Source organism: Macaca fascicularis, chromosome 2 (assembly GCF_037993035.2).
Source record: "Macaca fascicularis isolate 582-1 chromosome 2, T2T-MFA8v1.1".
In the NCBI taxonomy this organism is placed as follows: Eukaryota; Metazoa; Chordata; class Mammalia; order Primates; family Cercopithecidae; genus Macaca; species Macaca fascicularis.
In genome coordinates this window covers 152476380-152497347 of record NC_088376.1, presented here as the reverse complement: position 1 = coordinate 152497347, position 20968 = coordinate 152476380, and the positions used below count along the sequence as shown (strand labels likewise).

The window sequence follows — 20968 nt, the reverse complement described above, 5'->3', positions numbered from 1 at the left end:
CTGAAATCTTTTTAACCAAGAAGTGACATGACCTGACTCTCCTTTCCAAAGACTGCTGAGGCTGCAGTGTTGAGAAAGAGCTACAAGAAGGCAAGGGAAGAAACAGGAGGACCACTTCTGACAATGGTGATGAATTGGACATGGGGAGGAGTCGAGGGAACACAAAGGTTTTGGCCTGAGCTCATGGACAGACAGAGTTGTCATTTACTGGGGTGGGGAAAAAAGGAGGTGGATCAGGGTGGGGTGAGAAGAGAGTCAGGAGATTGCTTTGGATCATGTGGAGTTTGACATAGCTACAGTCTCTAAGGGGAGCTTGCAGGCAGGCAGCTGAATATAGAGTCAGGCGTCCAGGAAGGAGGTCAAGCTAGTAATATTGATTTGGGAGTTGTTGACTTACAGAAGGCATTTAAAACCTGTGTGCATCAGAATGACATCACCAAGGGAGTGATTGTGGTCAGAGAAGCGGAGACCCAGGCCTGAACCTGGGGAGCCCACAGCATTCAGAGGTGGAGGCAGTCAGGAGACACCAGCAAAGGAGACTGGGAAGGAGCATCTGGCAAGGGAGGAGAAGCAGAGGAGCAGTCTGCAAGGGGAAGAGAGGGCTTCAGGAAGGTAGGGCCCACAGCTGTGTCTACTGCTGCTGATGGGCCAAGAGAGAATAAGGAGTGACCATAGACCCTGGGATTTAGTCACTTGGAGGTGCATAGCTGGCCTTGACAAAACATTTTGGTGCAGGGAAATGAGGACCTAGGTGGAGGGGGTTGTGGGGTCAAGAGGGAAAACAGCACTCAAAGTTTCTGAAAATGCTGGCCCTCTTCACACCTCATGTTTCCATCAGCCAGGGACCTGTGGGCTTCTGGCCATGCCCCCTCTTGCCCTTCCTTCTTCTTATCACAACTTCATTGCCACCATCCATCTGCCTTGGAGAACTTCAGGGCCCATCTCAACATTTTTGTGCAGTTTAGTTGGGAGAAAGATATTAATCAGATAAATACACCAGTAAATATATGAAGGCGACTTACTATAAGCATAAAATGGAAAAGCAGAGTGTCCTTTGAAGAAGAATCATAGAGGGAAATGGTCAATATGAGGGGGTTTGGAGGAGATTTCTCCAAGGAAATGGCTTGAAAGCTAAAATCTGAAGGATGAGCAATAATTCACCAAATGACAAATGATGGGAAGGGTGTTCATAAAATGTGGAACACCCAATTCTGTCACCGTTAGGAGCGCCACTATGTAACCCACACAGACCAAGGGGCACTGAAAAAAGGGGACAAACATGGGAATAAAAGACAATAGACAAAATAGTATATTTGGAGAAGGGGTCAGGGGCACCTTGCCTCTAATGGACAAGGGCCCTGAGCTTTACACAGCCCTCCATATTTATTAGGCAAAAGAGATAGTGACAAGAGGGGGTGGAAGAAGGGGTCAGCTGCTCAGTCCCGAGTAGGCTTGCAAGACTGCATTCCCGGAATAATAGGCTCTAGATGTCGCAGTAGATAACCTCAGCACCAGGGAGTGAATGCCTTCAGCAAACCTTCTGTCGGCGGGAGCAGTCGCGAGTTTGCCAACATCCTGTGTTCATGATAAACACTTTGCTGTTTGATCATATAGCCTCCAGTGGAATGCCCAGTTGGTCACGTCCCAAGGGCCTTCGGCTCCCTGCATATCCCCTTTCTGTTTATGAATTAAATGAAAGAACGTAAGGCCAGGCTGGTCAGCTCTCATTCTCCAATTGGCAGTCCATCTGATTTTACAGACTATAAACAGAAGACAGAGACAAAACAATGTTATTCCAAGAACCACATAAAAGGTGTAACTGTGGTGCCTTAGATAGTTCCAAGGGTTGATGCTCTTCAGGCCTTGCTGGAATTCGGTCCAGCCTTCTAAAGGCTGAAATTCTTGAGTTTGCCTCTTTAAATCAAGAATTTTGTTCTGTAATTTGCCAATATCAAAGGTGATGTTGGATGTGAAAGCTCCCTGAAAATGGGCTTTCCCAAGGTCCCACAGATACTCACTTTGGTTATATTCTAAGTTGGTTACACAAATATGAGTGTGAGTAAAATGACAACGCAATTGCTGCTGCAATTGCAAGCTTTGTACTTGTTCCCCTAAGCATAGAACCATGGATTATAACATTGCCACTTCAATTTGTAACTCAATGTTAATTTTATTCTGAAGTAGTCAAGCTTGGTTGGCTATGCGCGTCCAGTTCTCCACATACTGAGCTGCTTGAATAGAACTACGGAAAGCTACAGGAGACCTCACAACAGAAGTTATTAGTGTGACCAAAGAAACAATAGCAAAAATGATCATGCCTAAGGCTCCACGGACACAATGAGTTAGCTGAGTTAGAAGAAGTTTTACAAAGTGCAAAGCAGGTGTGGGAGCCCAAGGCTCAGAGAGATTAACAGGAATCCATAGCCCAGGGATGAGACCTAAAATCATCAAGATAGAGATATTACGTATTTTGCAATGTGCTATGATTAATGCAGTGATATAACTGGCAAGATGTACAGGTCAAGTGGGCATTATTTAACTGGAGGTGGTCCTTCTTAGCTGCCCAAAAGACATAAGGATTAAAAACACAAACTGTAAATTGTGTGGTGATATTCTTGACAAATGTAACATTAGAACTGTGTTGTGACTCTGGTCGGCCTTCTCTCCGTCTTTGCACTCAGGCTCAGCTGACTCATGGCTCATATCAGAAGGACTGGGCCCATGGTTTGCCACCCTGGGTTCCTCCAGTCTCCCATTCTATGGTCGCACACACCTTGAGGGCACCCACACGATTTGCTCATCTCCTGTAAAAACACAAGCATCCCTTCTTCCCCATGTCAGTAAATTCAGTGGACCTTTCCACTGTCCTTCTTCTGGGGATTTCCATAACACTTGTGGATAAACTTTCCTCTTTTCCTCTAACACTTGCCAATGTCTTCCTGCTGGAATCTTACCAACCATATCAGGAGTCAAAAAATTTAAAGTAAATAAGGCTAAATGTAGTTTTGATTGAGGTGGTAGTTGGCCTCCTATATCCCCTTTCTGTTTTTTCGACATGCGTTGTAATATTTGATGTCCCCGTCCTATAATGCCTTGGTCTCTAGGATTATAAGGAATTCCTGTTTTATGGGTTATAGCCCAAAGCTGTAAGAAATTTTGAAAAGCATGACTAGCATAAGCAGGTCCCTTGTCAGTTTTTAATTGTTTAGGTATCTCCATATGAGCAAATGATGACAGACAGTGTCGCTGTACATGACCAGTTGTCTCACCTGTTTGGCATGTAGCATGCAGCATATGAGAATAAGTGAAACAAATTAAGCAGTTCTGGGTCTAGTGTACTTTTAACTGTAGCAGCTTCTATGCAACTGGCTACATTTACAACATAAGCTGAATCACAGACAATGTTGATAGGATCTGAAGGTGTGAGCTGTAAAACCTGAATGACTGCAATTAGCTCTGAGTGTTGAGCTAAAGCACCAGAGGTCATTACTGTTTGAGTATGTTTAGGTCCATAGATAGCGGCACGACCTTTGGAAGAGCCATCAGTAAAATAAGTCTGTCCACCTGGAATAGGTTTGTGATGAGTAATCACAGGAAGAATGAAAGAATGGATTTTATAAAACTGTAAAATTTTGTCTGAGGGGTAGTGGTTATCTATAGCACCCACAAAATCTGCGAAAGAGTTTGCCAGGCAGTCAACATTTTCCAAGTGTGGCTTGCTGTTGGGAGTCTAAAGGAAGAATAATTTTGTCAGGATCACATCCTGTAAACATTTTTGACCTATGCCTGCCCATAGTCGCAATTTGTGTAATTAAAGAAAGATAAACGTGCAAGGTTTCAACTGTGTGATTAGGTAGAAAGAGTCATTCTAATGGTAAGGCAGTGAGCAGAGGAGAAATATCAATGGCCTCCGTCAGAAATCCTAACATCCTAGCCCTTTTCTATCTGTTTTTCCAGTTACTGATACTGGGTTAGGATTTCAATGTAGAAACCTCCCCAAACCTTTTCCACTCTGATATCCCATATTCTTCAACATTTTAAATCCTAGGTTATCAAAGTTTTCATCTGAAAGTCTCCTATCCCATGCTGTAAGTAAGTCTCGACCCCATAAATTGATGGCTGTATTTGCAACATAAAGCTGAAAAGTACATAACTGTCCATGTGGACCGAGACAAGGTAAAATCTCAGCACTCTACTGAACACGCTGAGCTGTTCCTACTCCCACTAAGGATGTAGAAGTTAATTACAAGGGCCAGAATGGGGGCAATTGTCTTTAGATATTACTGACACATCAGCTCCCGTATCCATAAGCCCATAAAATTTCTTTCCTTTAATTTGTACTACACAGGTGGGTCTATTAGAGGCTATGGGTTGGGACAGATAGATTTCCCATGTAGTTGTGCTCCCAAACCCTTTATTTCCTCATTTCTCCTTTCATGAAGAGGGGTGTAATTTGCAGGGAATAAGCAACAATTGAGCAAAGTATTCTCCCGGTTCAAAAACCCAAAGATCTTGTGACATTAAAACTACTTGAATTTCTCCTCCATAATCAGAGTCAACAACTCCTGGGACTACAGCAATGCCTTGCAAGTTAAGGCGGCTTTTGCCTAAAATTAGTCCCCAAATACCAGTGGGAACTTTGATAGGTTTGTCTCCCCCAACTAACATTATCCATTCTCTGACTGGGAGATCGAATCCTGCACGTCCTGGTGTTCCTGGGGCGAGGGAATCAATGTGCCTCTGGGAACCCATCCCTGAAACAGGGTTGAGGTTTGGACTGGGAATGCCCTCATTGTTTGTGGGGCTCGGGTTCAGCCCCCCGTCTCACTTCCTGACATGGGTGTGCCAATCTGATGAAATTTTGAACGGCACTGATTAGCCCAGTGATTTCCTTTGTTACAGCGAGGACAAAGTCCTGGCATTTTTTCCGCTGTGGGGTGGGGAGGAACTGCATTGTAAGATCCTTTCTGTCCTGAGATCTGGTGGCATTCCTTTTTAAAATGTCCAGTTTTTCCACAATTATAACATTTTCCCATTTTAGGGTTTTGACCCTTGGCTCCTTTTAGATTTGTCAACTACTAAATTAGCCATTGCTTCAGCTAACATTGAAGAGCAATGAAGCTCAGTTGCTACATCTCGACAAGTTCTGAGACAATTTCCCAAGTTTTTTGTACATCTCACAGGTGCCAGTGCACGTTTACAATCTGCGATTGCATTACATATAGCACCAAATACAGATTCTAGCAATCCTAAGGTGAATGGGTTCTGTAGGACAGTATTTATCATACTTGCTTTTAATTCCTTCAACAAATTATCAGGCATTATGGAAATAGGAAAAGCACAAGGTCCTGAGGGCTCTCCAGCTATGGCAGCAGAGTGTACAATTCTTTGTATTGGGGTTTCTATTTCTGTTACCGAAGGAGGCGGTACAGATGTTTCTGCAATTGGAGGAGGGAGTATGGGTCAATTTTTATCCTCTCTCTCCTGTTTTTTATTTTCCATTGGAGCTGTGGGTGGGAAAACATATTCTTTCAGATTTTTAGATTCAGCCTGTTATCCTGCAGAATCAGGAGAAAATGGCAGAAGTACAGTATGAACTAAACTCCAAGTGAAGAAAACAGAAGAATCAACTTTAAGTCCTTTTTGATGAGCCCGTTTTAATCCTTCTCCCGCTCTGTCCCAACTTTCCACATCAAGAGTGCCTGCCTGTGGAAACCATGGGTTATGCATAGTAACATTTTGTGGCTTCTGCAGGAGGTTAGTTAGTGCCTGTGAATTAACCTGAGCTCCAGACTGTCTCAACAGAACTTTAAGCAACCACACATAATGCTTTTTGTTCAACAGACAAATTCTTCCCCTTGTTATCCTGATTCAGAAAACTTCCCGTTCCCAGTACTTCTTTAAAGCACTGCTCCCGGTACCTCTTTAGGGCACTGACTTATATCCGCTGCCGGCAGACTGGTCCCAGGGTCACCGTTCACCTTTCGATTTCAGCTCCTCTGCTTCAGCAGACCTTCTTCGTTCATGTCTTTGTAGTCCCTGTGTTCGGACTGCCGCCTGTTCAAGCGCCACTTGTAGCCTGCACAGACCTAGGGGGAATGAACCAAGGGGGCGAACGTGGGAATAAAAGACGAGAGGCGAAAGAGTATATTTGGAAGAAGGGGTCAGGGGGCACCTTGCCTCTAGTGGACAAGAGCCCTGAGCTTTACATAGCCCTCCATATTAATTTGGCAAAAGAGACAGTGAGAAGCGGGGTGGAAGAAGGGGTCAGCTGCTAGGTCCAGAGTAGGCTTGCAAGACTGCATTCCTCGAACAACAGGCTCTAGATGTCGCAGTAGATAACCTCAGCGCTGGGGAGTGATTGCCTCCAGCAAACCTTCTGTCAGCGGGAGCAGTCGTGAGTTTGCCCACATCCTGTGTTCATGATAAACAGTTTGCTGTTTGATCATATAGCCTCCAGTGGAATGCCCAGTTGGTCACGTCCCAGGGCTGTCGGCTCCCTGCAATAAAACTAGGAGCAGTGAGTGAAGGCAGGACTGGAGGTGGGCTGGGCTCAGATACTGCAGGGTCTGGTAGATGGTGTTAGGGAGGTTTTTTTGGTTGTTATTATTCATTCCAAGTACAATGGGCAGCAATTCAGCAAGCAAATTGTTACATCGTCGAAATGGTCCATTTTTCCGTGCTTGAAAAGGAAGGAAAACAGTCAGAAGCAAGAAACTAGGCTTCCTCGAGGGAAGGAGGAGAGACGTTGGGCATCTTATCCTGGGCTCCCCAAGAAGCAGATCCTCAGTCATGGATTTGAGTGCAAGTAGTTTATTTCACGCCAAACAGTACTGTAGGGGAGTGTGAACCAAGACAGAATGCAAGCAGGCAAGAAAGCAATTGTTAACATCCAAGCTACCCCCGTGAGCACGTGGAGCCAGTGGAGGACACAATGATATCCTGATGTCCTCCACGACATCTTATCTGATGTTGGGCTGGTCGAGGGCTGCAGTTGGGGATGTGGCATTGGTACTCGGGCACTTCTAGGCTGCCATGCCTGTGGTTACAGCAGGCTCCAGCAGCCAGTGGAAGCCCTTGGCAAAGAGATGCATGTGTTGGCATATGGAAGGCAGGCCAGCTTGTATGGGAATGCTGAGACCTGGGGGATACTGCTTTCCCATATTAAGTCCACTCCCTCCTGATACTGCTTCTTTTAGGATGTTGCCTGTCACAATTTCTACAAAGAAGTTAAGAAAGAGGATTTGTGAAACAAGCTACAGACCCCCTCATTACCACGAATTCTAAGGTCATCAATGGTGTTCGTTGTCCCCGTGTGTCACCACTCATTCTGGATAGACCTTATACTTGACCACCACTCCTGCATATTGAGCTTGCTGATCTGCTGGGGTAACTGGGTCATCATCCCTAGAGGTTTGAAGTCCTGATCACTGTGCACTGGGCAGAATATCGTTGCTGCAATTGCCCATAATTTTTGTCATTGGGCTGGGAAACACCAAAATGAGCCCCACTGAATCCCCTGAGCTTTGGGCATCCTATTCTCTGACCCCATTATCTAGCAGCAGTGCTATTTCCTCATAATAGGCAGAATCTGATATTCCTACAAGTGTAAGAACTCCTTTCTTTGCCTACTGCTCTGTTGGCATGAGAAACCTAAAATGACAAGGAGCAGCTACAGCTTTAGGCGTCCCTGGGATAAGTATCTCCTCCCCATCGACCCCAGACATGCTGAGGGACCAGCATTACTGGTCCAGTGGAGCCTAAAGTTGAAGGCATTCTTGAGGTGAGTCACTGGGTGCAGTGGTGATGGGGCCACTTCTGTTTCCACTGCTTGTTTCCCATGTAGTCTGTCTGATGGGGCCCCAGCTCCACATAATGTCTGCTGTTTTGAAGTGCACATTGCTTCTCAAAAGTCAGCACCCTAAAAGTGAAAATGGCAGAATAGAGAACTACAAAAGCCTATCCCTCCACAAAAGGAGAAAACAAACTGGCAAAAGCAGTCAGAATCAACTTTATTGGAAATTGGGAAACTAACTGAAAGTTTACAGCAACCAAGAGAATATTTAATCAAGAAAAAAACAAAAAACAAAAAGCCACCAGAATCTTGATAATAGAGCTTCACGGTATTTAAATTACCCTGGCTCAGCAGTGGCCTTGAAGATAGCAATCCATATTCCTTGTATAGGCTCCTAGTACATAAGGGAGCAGAATAGACCTAATTTCCAAATAACTGTGGTTGTTTGTTTTGACCTGTCTTGTGGATCCCTGAAGAATTGACTCATTGCTGAGATCTCCAAGGGTTAAGGCATCTATCTACTCAAGGGGAATTTGTTGAAAACATTAAAAGGCAAATGTAACAGCTGCTGCCACTTGGGGCAATAGATAACTGTTGGGACAAACTATAGACAAACCAAAAGGGTTGGGAAGAAAGAATGGGGATTAAAACACATTGGGAAATAAAGGCTTTGAAAAGCTCTCACATATTTGTGGGAATCTAGAAGCCCACTTGCATGCCCAGAACTGGGTGCATGCTCAGGAAAGACCTGAGAAGTTTTCACTTCTGGCTGACCTCAAGGCTCTCCACAAGGAGGAAGTGAAGACTAAGGCAGAGTGGTAAAGTGCCTCACCAAGAGTTGAAGGTATACTCCAGCATGCACATAGAGTCCATTTGCAAACACCGAGAGATTTTCTTTTCTTTTTTTGTTCCAGGCAAAGAATACACGGCTGTATTTAAATCACCAGCTGAACCACTAGGCTAACAAAATGAAGACTTCTGTGGCTATATACAACAACGAATAAAGTCTTTACAAAATTAAGGAAAGAGAACTAAGCAATCAAACAACAACAATCACAAAAAGCAGCTGCAATAAACCCTGGTGGGAGGAAGATGATTTCCAGATGTGCCATATCATAATATTCAAAATGTTCAGCTTTCAGGAAAAAATTATGAGTCATGCAATGAAACAAGAAAGTGCAGCCCATACACAGGAAATAAAGAAATAATAGAAACAGTTCTTGAGGAAGACAAGACATTGAACTTACTAAACAGACCATAAACCAACTATTTAAAATATACTCAAAGAGCTAAAGGAAACTATGTACAAAAAACTATGTACAAAAAAACCAAGGAAATCATGATAATTATATTTCAAGAAAATAGAGACTACCAATGACATGATAGAAATTGTAAGGGGAACCAAAAAGAAAATCTAAAGTTGAAAACTACAATAATTAAAATAATTTTTTTTTCAGAGAGATTCAACAGCATATTTCAACAAGTAGAAGAAAGAATCAGCAATCTTGAAGAGAGGTCAATTGAGATTACTCAGTATGAGGAGCAGAAAGAAAAAAAATAAAGAAAAATGAATGAAGCCTAAGAGATCTGAGGTACATTATCAAGAGTACCTAGGAGTTTCAGAAGGGGGGGGGGGGACAGAGAGAGAGAGAGAGAGAGAGAGAGAATGAGAAATAATAGTTGAAGTAAGAATAGCCAAAATTTGCCAAATTTGATCAAAGACGTGAATCTACACATCCAAAAATCTCAATGAACCTTGAGTCTCACTGAAACACTTTATAATCAAACCGTTGAAAACCAAAGACAGAATCCTGAAAGCAGCAGAAGAGAGGTGATTCATCACATACAAGACATCCTTAATAAGAAATACAGCTTCTTCTTTTTTTTTTAATCAGAAACTTAGGAGGCCAGGAGACAGTGGGATGACTTACTCAAAATATTGAAAGAATAAAATGGTTAACCAATACTTTTATATCCAGGAAAAATATTCTTCAAAAATGAAAGAGAAATGAAGACATTCCCAGATAAAGAAAAACTGAGAGAGTTCATTGCTAGTAGACCTGCCCTGCAAGAAGTGTAAAGAAGGTCCTTCAGACTGAAATGAAAGGACACTAAAAAGTAACTTGAATCTAGATGGAGAAATGAAGAACACCAGCATAGGTAATCATGTAAATAAATAGAAATGTTAGTATAAAGGCATTTGTGGTTTGTAACTCCTCTTTTTTTCTATATGATTTCAAAAATAATCACATAAACTAGTAATAATAACTATATGTTGATGGGCACATGATGCACAAAGATGTAACTGATGACAATAACAACATAAACAGATGGGAGAACAGAATACAGAAGTAATGTTTATTATATTATTGAAATTAGTTGGTACTAATTTGAACTTATCTAATTGTTATAAATTAATTGTAATCCTCAGGCAACCACTAAGAAAATAACTAAAAAGTATATAGTAAAATAAACAAGAAGGAAATCAAAATGGTACATGGAAAATATTTATCTAACATAAAAGAAGGCAGCAATGAAATGAAATTGAGGGAAAAAAATGAGATATAGAAAAATAGGAAAATGGCAGGAGTAAGGCCCTTTCCATCAGCAATTACATTAAATGTAAATGGCTTAAACTCTACAATTAAATGACAGATTTTTCAGAATGGATTAAACAAACAAACCATGATCAAACTCTACACTGTCTACAAGAGATCCACTTTAGATCGAAGGACATGAATAGAATGAAAGTGAAAGAACAGAAAAAGGCAATATATGCAAATAGTAACCAAAAGAGAGATGAAGTGGCTATACTGATATCCAACAAAATAGACTTGTGACCATAAATTGTCACAAGAGACAAAGAAGGACTATATAATGATAAAAGGGCCAATCCATCAAGAATATATACAAATTATAAACATATATCCACCCCTAAAAGAGACCCAAAATATATGAAGCAAAAACTGACAGAATTAAAGGAAGAAATAGACAGCTCTACATATTCTAGATATTTCAACACCTCACTTTCAATAATGGATAGAAAAACTAGATGAAAGATAAACAAAGAAACAGGAGACTTGAACAACACTATAAACCAACAAGACCTACCACATATACAAAACACCCAAGGAACAACAAAGTACATATTCTTCTCAAGTGCACATGAAACATTCTCCAAGTAGAACACGTGTTAGGTCACAAAAAAAGTTTTAATAAATGTTAAGATTGAAATCATAAAATTTATATACTCCAATCTCAATGGGATGAAATTAGAAATGAATAACAGAAGAAAAACTGGAAATTTCACAAGCATGTGGAAATTTAAAAACACACTCTTAAATGACCAATGGCTCAATAAAAAATCACAAGGGAAATTAAAAAATACTTTTAGATAAACGAAAATAAAAACACAATAAAAACTTATGGGATGCAGCGAGAGCACTGTGCAGAGGGATATATATAGCTGTAAATGCCTACATTAAAGAAGAAAGATCTCAAATTATCTAACTTTATACCTTAAGGAAGCAGAAAAAGAAGAGCAAACTAAATCAAGGCAAGCAGAAGGAGGGAAATAATGAAGATAAGAGCAGAGGTACATGAAATGGAGTAGAAAAACACTGAAGAGAATCAATGAAATTAAAAGTTGATTCTTTGAAAAGGTTTTTAAAAATTGACAAACCTTTAGCTAGATTGCCTAAGCAAAAACACATTACTCAAAAAGCATAAATAAAAGTGGAGACATTACTAATGACCTTACAGAAATAAAAGAGTATAAGCAAGTAATACGAATAATTGTACACCAACAAATTAGACAACCTAGATAAAATGGACAAATTCCTAGAAACATACAGACTACCAATATTAACTCAAGAAGAAATAGAAATGCTGAATAGACCTATAACAAGTAAAGAGATAAAATCAGTAATCAAAGAACTTTTAACAAAGAAAATCTCAGAACCAAATAGCTTCATTGGTGAATTCTACCAAACATTTAAAGAAGAATTAAAATGAATGCTTCTCAACTCTTTCAAAAAATAGAAGAGGAGGAAACACTATTTAATTCATTTTATGAGGCCCACATTACTCTGATACCAAAGTCACAGACAGATATAACAAGAAAAAAACTAGAGGGTCATATTCCTATGAATATCGATGTAAAAATATTCAACAGAATACTAGCAAACTGATTATAGCAGCATGTTCAAAAATTATACCCCAGCCAGGCGCAGTGGCTCACACCTGTAATCCCAGCACTTTGGGAGGCTGAGGCAGGTGGATCACGAGGTCAGGAGATCAAGACCATCCTGGCTAACACAGTGAAATCCTGTCTCTACTAAAAATACAAAAAATTAGCCAGGCATGGTGGTGGGTGCCTGTAGTCCCAGCTACTTGGGAGGCTGAGGCAGGAGAATGGCATGAACCCGGGAGGCGGAGCTTGCAGTGAGCCGAGATCGCGCCACTGCACTCCAGCCTGGGCGACAGAGAGAGACTCTGTCTCAAAAAAAAAAAAAAAAAAAAAAATATATATATATATATATATATACACACACACACACACATGCACACACACACACACACACACCCCATACCAAGTAGAATTTATCCCAGAAATGCAAGGGTGGTTCAACATACAAAAATCAGTCAACACAGTACACCGTATTAACAGATGAAGTAAAAAAAAAAAAAAAAAAAAAAGGCAGTGATAATTGATGCAGAAAAAGGATTTGACAAGACCCAACACCCTTTCATGTTAAAAGAAACAAACAAACAAACAAACAAACAAAAACAACCACTCATCAATCTGGGAACAGAAAAGAAATTCTTCAACATGATTAAGGGCACCTATGAAAAATCCAGAGTTAACATTAGACTTAATGGGAAACCTACAGAATGGGCAAAAAATATCTGCAGACCACTTACCTAATGAGAGATCAATATCTAGGATACATAAGGAACTAAAACTCAACAACGACAAAATAACTCAATTAAAACATGAGCTAAGGGCCGGGTGCTGTGGCTCACGCCTGTAATCCCAGCACTTTGGGAGGCTGAGGTGGGCGGATCACGAGGTCAGGAGTTTGAGACCAGCCTGGCCAACATAGTGAAACCCTGTCTCTACTAAAAATACAAAAAATTAGCCAGGCGTGGTGGCATGTGCCTGTAATCCCAGCTACTTGGGACGCTGAGGCAGGAGAATCACTTGAACCTGGGAGGTGGAGATTGCAGTGAGCTGAGATCACGCCATTCCACTCCAGCCCAGGCGACAGTGTAAGACTCCATCCCCCCCCCAAAAAACAGCTAAGTACTCAAATAGACATTTCAGGAAGATATAGAAATGGCCAATAAGCACACAAAAGATGCTTATCTTCATTAATCATTGGGGAAATGCCAATCAAAACCACCATAAGGCTGGGTGCAATGGCTCATGCCTGTAATCCCAACACTTGGGAGGCTGAGGTGGGCCAATTGCTTAAGCCCAGGGCTCAAGATCAGCCTGGGCAACATGGCGAAACCCTGTCTCTACAAAAAAATGCAAACATTAGCTGTGTGTGGTGATGTGCACCTATCGTCCCAGCTGTAGGTGCCAGGGCAGGAGGACCACATGAGCCCAGGAGTTTGAGGCTGTGGTGAGCTGTGATTGTGCCACAGCTCTCCAGTCTGGGTGACAGAGTGAGACCTTGTCAAAAAAAAAAAAAAGAAAGAAAGAGAGAGAGAGGAAGGAAGGAAAGAAGGAAGGAGGGAGGGAGGAAAGAAGGAAAGGAAGGAGGGGAAGGGAGGGAGGGAGGAAGGAAAGGAAGGAAGGAAGGAAGGAAGGAAGGAAGGAAGGAAGGAAGGAAGGAAGGAAGGAAGGAAGGGAGGGAAGGAAAGGAAGGAAGGAAAGAAGGAAGAGAAAGAAAGAAAGAAAGGAAGAAAGGAAGAAAGAAAGAGAGAAAGAAAGAGAAAGAGAGAAGGAAGGAAGGAAGAAAGAGAGAGAGAAGGAAGGAAGGAAGGAAGGAAAGAAAAAGAAAGAAAGAAAGAAAGAGAAAGAAAGAAAGAAAGAAAGAAAGAAAGAAAGAAAGAAAGAAAGAGAAAGAACCACTGTGAGATATCACTGCCCAGCCCCTCGGATGGCTATGATTTGAAAAACAAAAAACAAATGTTAGCAAAGATGTTGAGAAATTGGAGGCAGGAATGTAAAATGGTGCTGCTGCTGGGAAAAAGAGTTTGGCTATTCTTCAAAAAGCTAAACAGAATTACTATATGAGCCAGCCATTCTGCTCCTAAGTACATACCCCAAAGAACTGAAGACAGGTGTTCAAACAAAAACTTCTACAAGAATTTCATAGCAGCACTATTCACAACAGCCAAATGAATAAACGTAATATTGTACATACACACAATAGGACGTTATCCAGACATAAGAAGGAATGAAGTACTGATTGATACTTCAATTTGGATAAAGACATTTTGCTAAGGGAAAGAAGCCAGACACAAAAGGCCACGACTTGTATGATCCCATTTATATGAAGCGTCCTGAACAGGTGAATCTATACAGACAGAAAGCAAATTAGCTGTTTTCAGTGGCTGAGGAGAGGGGAAAATGGGAATGACTGGGGGATGAGTCTAAGGTTTCTTTTGAATGAATGAAAATGTTCTGGAATTAGATAGTGGTGATGGTTGCACCATCCTGTGAATGCACTAAAAGCCACTGAATTGTATATTTTTAAATGGCTGAAATGGTGAATTTTATGTTATATGAATTTTACCTCAATAAAAAACAGTATAGCATACCAACCTTGCTGGGTATCTCCCCTAGGCAGGCTTCTTAGCTGTGCTTCTAGCAAAAAGTCAGCAAGCAGCTTCTGGTGATGCCTTCCTTGGAAAAACCTGTCTGTTCTGTGGCTATGTGCCCATTTTCATACACCTTTTGCCATGCAGTGGGTCCCTTGGTGTAAGAAGAGGTGATATGGAATCCTAGGAAGGTAAATCAGTCCCTTTGTGAGTTCTTAGATGGTGGTGCTGGTCAATGCACTGTTGGTGGGAAAGTCAACCAGAAGGAGAAGGAGGGCCTATATGGCCTGAACTGTGAAGGCCTGAAGGGATAAGGCCAGGTGTCAACAGCACATATTTCAAAAAAAGAAGTTCGAACTCAAGAAAAATTTCCTGGCCGGGTGCGGTGGTTTACGCCTGTAATCCCAGCACTTTGGGAGGCCGAGGCGGGCGGATCATGAGGTCAGAAGATCGAGACTCATCCTGGCTAACACAGTGAAACCCCGTCTCTACTAAAAAAAATTTCAAAAAATTAGCTGGGGGTGGTGGCGGGCGCCTGTAGTCCCAGCTACTCGGGAGACTGAGGCAGGAAATTGGCGTGAACCGGGAGGTGGAGCGTGCAGTGAGCCGAGATCGAGCCACTGCCCTCCAGCCTGGGTGACAGAGCGAGAGTCCATCTTAAAAAAAAAGAAAAAAGAAAATTTTCCTGAGATGTCCTAGGCCATACAAGCACTTTTGGGATGGGGCCCCTGGAAAAACAGCATGACTTTCCACCTCTGTTAAAAGCCAAAGCCTCTGTTTTTGGTGCAGGATGGTGACCAGTTTACGTATACTGTCTCTATTGATTCTTTCAGCAACTCTTTGGGATACACGTCCTCATGTGCAAATGGGAGAATTGTTTCCTGTAAAGCTAAGTAACTAGCGTGTGATTGCAGAGCTGAGAGGCGGAGGTGTCTGTGAACAGGGCTGCTGCTTTCCGTGATCCATGCTCTTTCTGCAATGAAGTTTGGAAGATACACCACAAGTCGGCCACCACTGACTGCTCCAGGGCTCCTGGCAGACATTAGTAATCAATCACAGCTTCTTTTCCCTCTGAGTCTGGACTTAGCTTTAACATCATCTGCAAAATAGCCCTCGGGCAGCTGCTGTTAACCGTAACTGACACATCAGATGAAAACTCCTAGGCCATCCCAGCATCACATACGACTCTGTCTCCCTCTATCTGAGCTGACACTTCCTGAATCTGCCTTGAAGGCAACGTAAGAGTTCAAGTCAACGCAAAAGGCCCCTGTAGAGGAGGTAGCCATTTCTTGCCAGAGGCCTAACTGAGGTGTGGTTTTGAGAGCCTGGGGAGCAGTGGGCCAACAGAAGACGAACGGACAAGAGTCAGGAAACTGAAAGAACGCAGGAGACCAGGGTCCCAGCCCCCTGTCTGCTTCATCTCCAGAACTGGCCAATCAGTGCCAGTAATTGGAAGGGGCACATGACCTGGGCTGGGCCAACCATAATGAATCCTGGGGCTTCGGTTGGCGTTTTGGGAATGAGGTGGGTGACTGAGCTGCAGATGTCCACTAGGGGCTGCTGCGCCATCCTGTCACCAGGAGGGGAACGAGGGGAGCGTCTGACTGAGAACAGAGCCAGTAGCAGGGTGAGCAGAGCCAAAGGACAGGGCAAGACTGATTCTTGGTGGCATGGCCTGAACTCCCAAATGCAGCCATGTCTACAATCAGCTCCTGCTGCTCTTTTTTTTTTTTTTTTTCTTAAGCCAGTTTGAGGTTTTATTTTGTTGTTGTTAATTGCTAATGAAAAAGTCCTTGATACTGTCATCTATTTGTCTCCCATAATTGTTCTTTGCCTCAATTTTCATTAAAAATTATGCCCTTGGCCCAGTGCAGTGGCTCACACCTGTAATCTGAGCACTTTGAGATGCTGAGGAGGGAGGATTGCTTTTGAGGCCAGGGGTTTGAGACCAGCTTGGGCAACATCGTGAGGCCCGTCTCTACAAAAAGTACACACACACACAATTAGCCAGGTGTGGTAGCACACATTCGTAGGCCCAGCTGCTTGTGATGCTGAAACTGGAGGATTGCTCAAGCTCAGGAGGTCAAGGTTGCAGTGAGCCGTCATTGCTTTGTTGCATTCCAGCCTGGGTGACAGAGCGAGAGACCCTGCCTGAAAAAAATTTAAAAATGCCCTTCATCATTGTGGACTGAGCATCTCTCCCTTATCTTTACCCAAGTTATTACCCCTTTCTCTGCTCTTCCTGGTTCATGCTGGCCTAAAGGACCTCCTGGGCTACCTGCTCCAATCGCCCCCGCCGCCACTTCAGGTTTATGAGAGGGAGGCACTGGGTGAGCCTCTGAGTGTCTTTTAGAAAACCTCCTTCTATGTCAGGAACTTTGTATTTATTACCCCATGTTCCCTATGAAGAAATCATGGCATACACTTCTCTGAGAGAGCAGTGCCAGGAAAATGTAGGTGCCATTATTATCCCATTTTCACAGTAGGAAGCTGGGGCCCTGACAGATTAAGTTGCTTATCTACGGTCATGCAGTTGTTCTGTCGGGCCAGGATTTAAGCCTGGAGTTTCACCGCTGCAGTATCCTGTCCCATTCAGTGAGGGGCCACCATCACTGTAGTCAAGCAGCCACTCCAGCGGGCCGATGTGTGATGGCCTTCTCATCCCTGACCACCTGCCCTTCCCGCCTTCCCATCTTCCAGCAACCCCAAGTCTTCTTTATAAGGAGTCATCTACAGCTGGAGAAGAGGGAGGGTGGCCGTGTTCAGCCCCTCTGCTCTCAAAGGCAGGTGTGAAAACAGTCACCTGGGATGACTTGAAGTGAGCTTGCTCCACAGTTATCTTTTTCAGCACACTCAGCTTCAGAATCAGCAAAACCTGGTGCGATAAAACCTGGGTCAATCTGCACGTTACTCTCCTGCCATCTCTGTTAACAACCATTTGGCAGTCCTACCTGGGAGGTGTGGCTGAGAGGAATCGTGAACATGGAGTTAAGACACATGTCCCAGGCCTGACCTATGGACAGCTTCAGGCCAATTTCTTCCCTTTCCTCCTCTGATCATCACTTTCGACAGCTGTAAAATTGGGAAGTGGAGGGGTGGGGTCTGATGGAAGTTTTATTTCCCAAATAATTTTCCATAAATTGAAAAAGAGAAATAAATCGAAAAAGAAAGAAAAAATAGACGGCTTCCCCGTCCTGGGCCAGTAATTTTGGGAACACAGTGTAGAACACAGTTAAACAAAAGTATATTTCCTGCAGGACTTGGACACCTCAGTCTGCTCTGACGCATTGTGGGTCCTAACAGGGAGGTAGACCACATAGCAGTTCCCACACTTCCGCAACAAAGGAAACCTTCCTGGGTACAGTATCCTGGGGCTGTGTGGTGTGAAACAGACTTTGGGAAAAGTTAGATGTGGTGAAAGGATCCCTTTCAGCTCTGAGAAGTTACAACTCAAAGTGCATTATTCTGACTTAGGGCTCTGTGAGATGCTGAACTATATCCTGAATGATGAACAACCACAAAAATCATGGTCAGTAAAGTTAGATGAAGTTCGGTTGTAATTGTAGAATTGTAGTTGCTGTGTGGCATGGGTGGTAATGACCCAACAAACAGAACATTTAATGGACTTGGGCCTTGCTGGGCAACAGGGTGCTATGCAGTAAGCCAACCTCATGATTCCTTTTTTGGAAATCTGAGGATATACAGATGACCCTTTCCACACCCCCAAAGCCTGGGTTGAATATAAAGTCAGAAACTCATGGCTTAAGGAAAGTGCCTTAGAGACTCTGTGTTGCAAAATCAAAAAGGCTTTGAACTTTTGGAGAAGGACCGAACACAGAAAAACAAAGGTCTGTTGCTGTCCATGTTGTCCGCAGGAAAGCCAAAAAGCAAAATGAGCTAACAAGGAGCATCTCTGTGAATCCTCCTGAGGAAGAAACCAATTCCACAGCAGCCCTGATTGCTAATTGTAAAAATGTGCATAATGTCATTGACACTCTATTTGGGGAGTTTTCTTCATTGTTTTATTTTGGTGAGTACAGAAAGTACCCATAAAAGAGAAATTAATGGATTCACTCTTGATTGAAGTCCTCCAAGTCAATTTTTACCCAAAATTGAATTTTCCCACCATGAGAGTTCCCAGGAAGCAGAGGGGTATAGGGCAAAGGATGTGGCTTTGGAGTCAGACATTTATTCAACAAATGCGTATTCCAGTGGCCACTATGTGTCTACCACTGGGAATACAGCAGCAAAAAAGAGGGAGAAATCCCAGCTGGGTGCAGTGGCTCATACCTGTAATCCTAGCACTTTGGGAGGCTGAGGTGGGAGGACCACTTGAGTCCGGGAGTTCAAGACCAGCCTGGGCAACATAGTGAACTCCCATCTCTACAAAAAATTTTAAAAATTAGCCAGATGTGTTGGTTCATACCTGTAGTCCTAGCTACTCGGGAAGTTGAGGCTGAGGTGTGAAGCTTGCTTAAGCCCAGGAGGTTGAGGCTACAGTGAGCTGTGGTGGGGCCACTGCACTTTAGCCTAGGCCACAGAGCTCAACCTTGTCTAAAATTAAAAAAAAAAAAAAAGTCTCTATCCTAATAGAGCTGCCACCCTGGCTATGTTGCTCATCAGCTGTGTGAGCTTAGGCAGGTCACCTGATCTCTCTGAGCCTTAGCTCGTTACAGCATGGTCACAGGATTGTTGGGAAAGCTAAACGTCAGATCTTATTTGTAGCGTGTCGGGCCCAGGGCCTGGCACATAACCAGCCTTCTAGCAATGGTAGTCAGAATTCTGACTCTCGCAGCCAGAGGAGGAAAAGGGAGTTTAGATGGTTTCAGGGGATTTCTCTCCAAAGGCTGAGCCTTTAAGGGAGGTATAGGATGAGCAGGGGCATCTGAGAACAACAGTATGCCTCCATGAATAAAGCCCTGCTTTTGCTCTCTGCACCTCACCTGACCCCCCCTCTCTCCCAGGTTCACCAGCATAGGCTGGGCTGCTGACCCGTAGGCCCCAGGCCCCTGTCCAGTTGGCTGTGTTTTCACACAGAGACAAATTCCCAATCACAAGGTCAACCCCACCTGCCCCGGCCTCCTGGGTCCCCTCCAAGGTTGTAGACATGCCTCCATCCCAGCCTGGGGCAGGCATCCCTGCCAGGCACACAGAGGCAATCAGGAGGCAGGTGGGACAGACCTGTTCCCACTATAGCCCAGAGCAGCTCAGTCACACCCCTGGGAGGCTGAAGACAGGGGCTCTGTGCTTGGCCTGCTGCTCTCTTGCCTCCTGCCATGAGCTGCTTACCTCTGTCCTGAGTCCAATTCTCCCTCTGTAGACAGAAGGGGTTTGATCAGGCCACCCTGTGGTCAGTCCCCCAGTTTCATCATTCTGCAAGGTCCAACTGCTCCTCACACAAAACGCCTGGCAGAAATGTGGAACCAGTCAAACCTCAGTTTGTTCAGTGTTATCTCCACTGTATGAGCTCAGTTTTTCTGTCTGCACAGAAGTGGGGTTTATAATCCCCACCTTTAAATCAAGACTCTTGACACACTGGAGGGAACATGGGTCTTGAGTCGGATTGGCTTGAGTGTGAATCCTGGTTCTGCCATTTGCAAGGCAACTCACTTTCTCTCTCTAGTGAAACTGAAGCCTCAGTTCCTTCATCTGCAAAATAGGCCTGTAGCATCTCCCTTGAAGAATTGTTGAGGTAAATGAAGCAAGCCATGCATCACACCTGCACACAGAAAAGGATTAAGGCTGGGGAGCTGTTATTATTGTGGTTGTAATTTACTATACAATGAGGGCCTGGCTAAGCTGATACCATCCCCAATTTCCACCACTATGCTCACCCTCTCTGGGTTTTTGGTGCTTGGGTTCCTCCAGTCTCTCCTCAGTAACAGAGCTTCCTGTGGCTGAAGGAATTCAGAGGGATTCCAGGGGCTTCCAGGATTCCTTTCAGGCTACAGAGTCCATGGTCCATGCAATCCTTGCTGTTGAAAGTTATATTCTCAAATACATATGATGTGTCCTCAAACATATGATAGCCGTCCTCCCTGTTCTCCCGGCTCCTGTGCTGGAGCAGACATAAATCCTTTTGGTGTGTCATTCCGATCTCACATTTTCTCACCCCGCAGAGCCCTTTGTCCCTGCACACTGCTGCACAGCTTGGATTGTCAATTCAGAAGAGGATGTGGCACCAAAAGGGACTAGAAGCTCTGAATCTTAGGGTTGGAGGAAAATGAGTGGTACTTAGTTGAACCCCTCTACTGATTGAACTTTCTCTACCCCACCTTTTGACGAGGGTTTATTCAGTCTATTCTTACTTCCAAGGAAGGGGAACTCACTGAAGAGAAAGGTGGGGCATATCATCACCCACATAGTTGCCAGTTAGCTGACTGGCTTTCTTGGAAAAAT

At 43.5% G+C, this 20968-nt stretch overlaps 1 long non-coding RNA gene across 1 annotated transcript; it reads right to left on the bottom strand.

Moving 5' to 3' along the window:
* Positions 1 to 1308: 1308 nt before the first annotated feature.
* LOC123571791 (uncharacterized) lies at positions 1309 to 6301 on the bottom strand. Its single transcript, XR_006696027.1, has 2 exons — positions 5922 to 6301; positions 1309 to 1760 (listed from the first exon to the last, which is right to left on the bottom strand). It is a non-coding gene; the product is annotated as an uncharacterized lncRNA (long non-coding RNA).
* Between the last annotated feature and the right edge of the window lie 14667 nt (positions 6302 to 20968).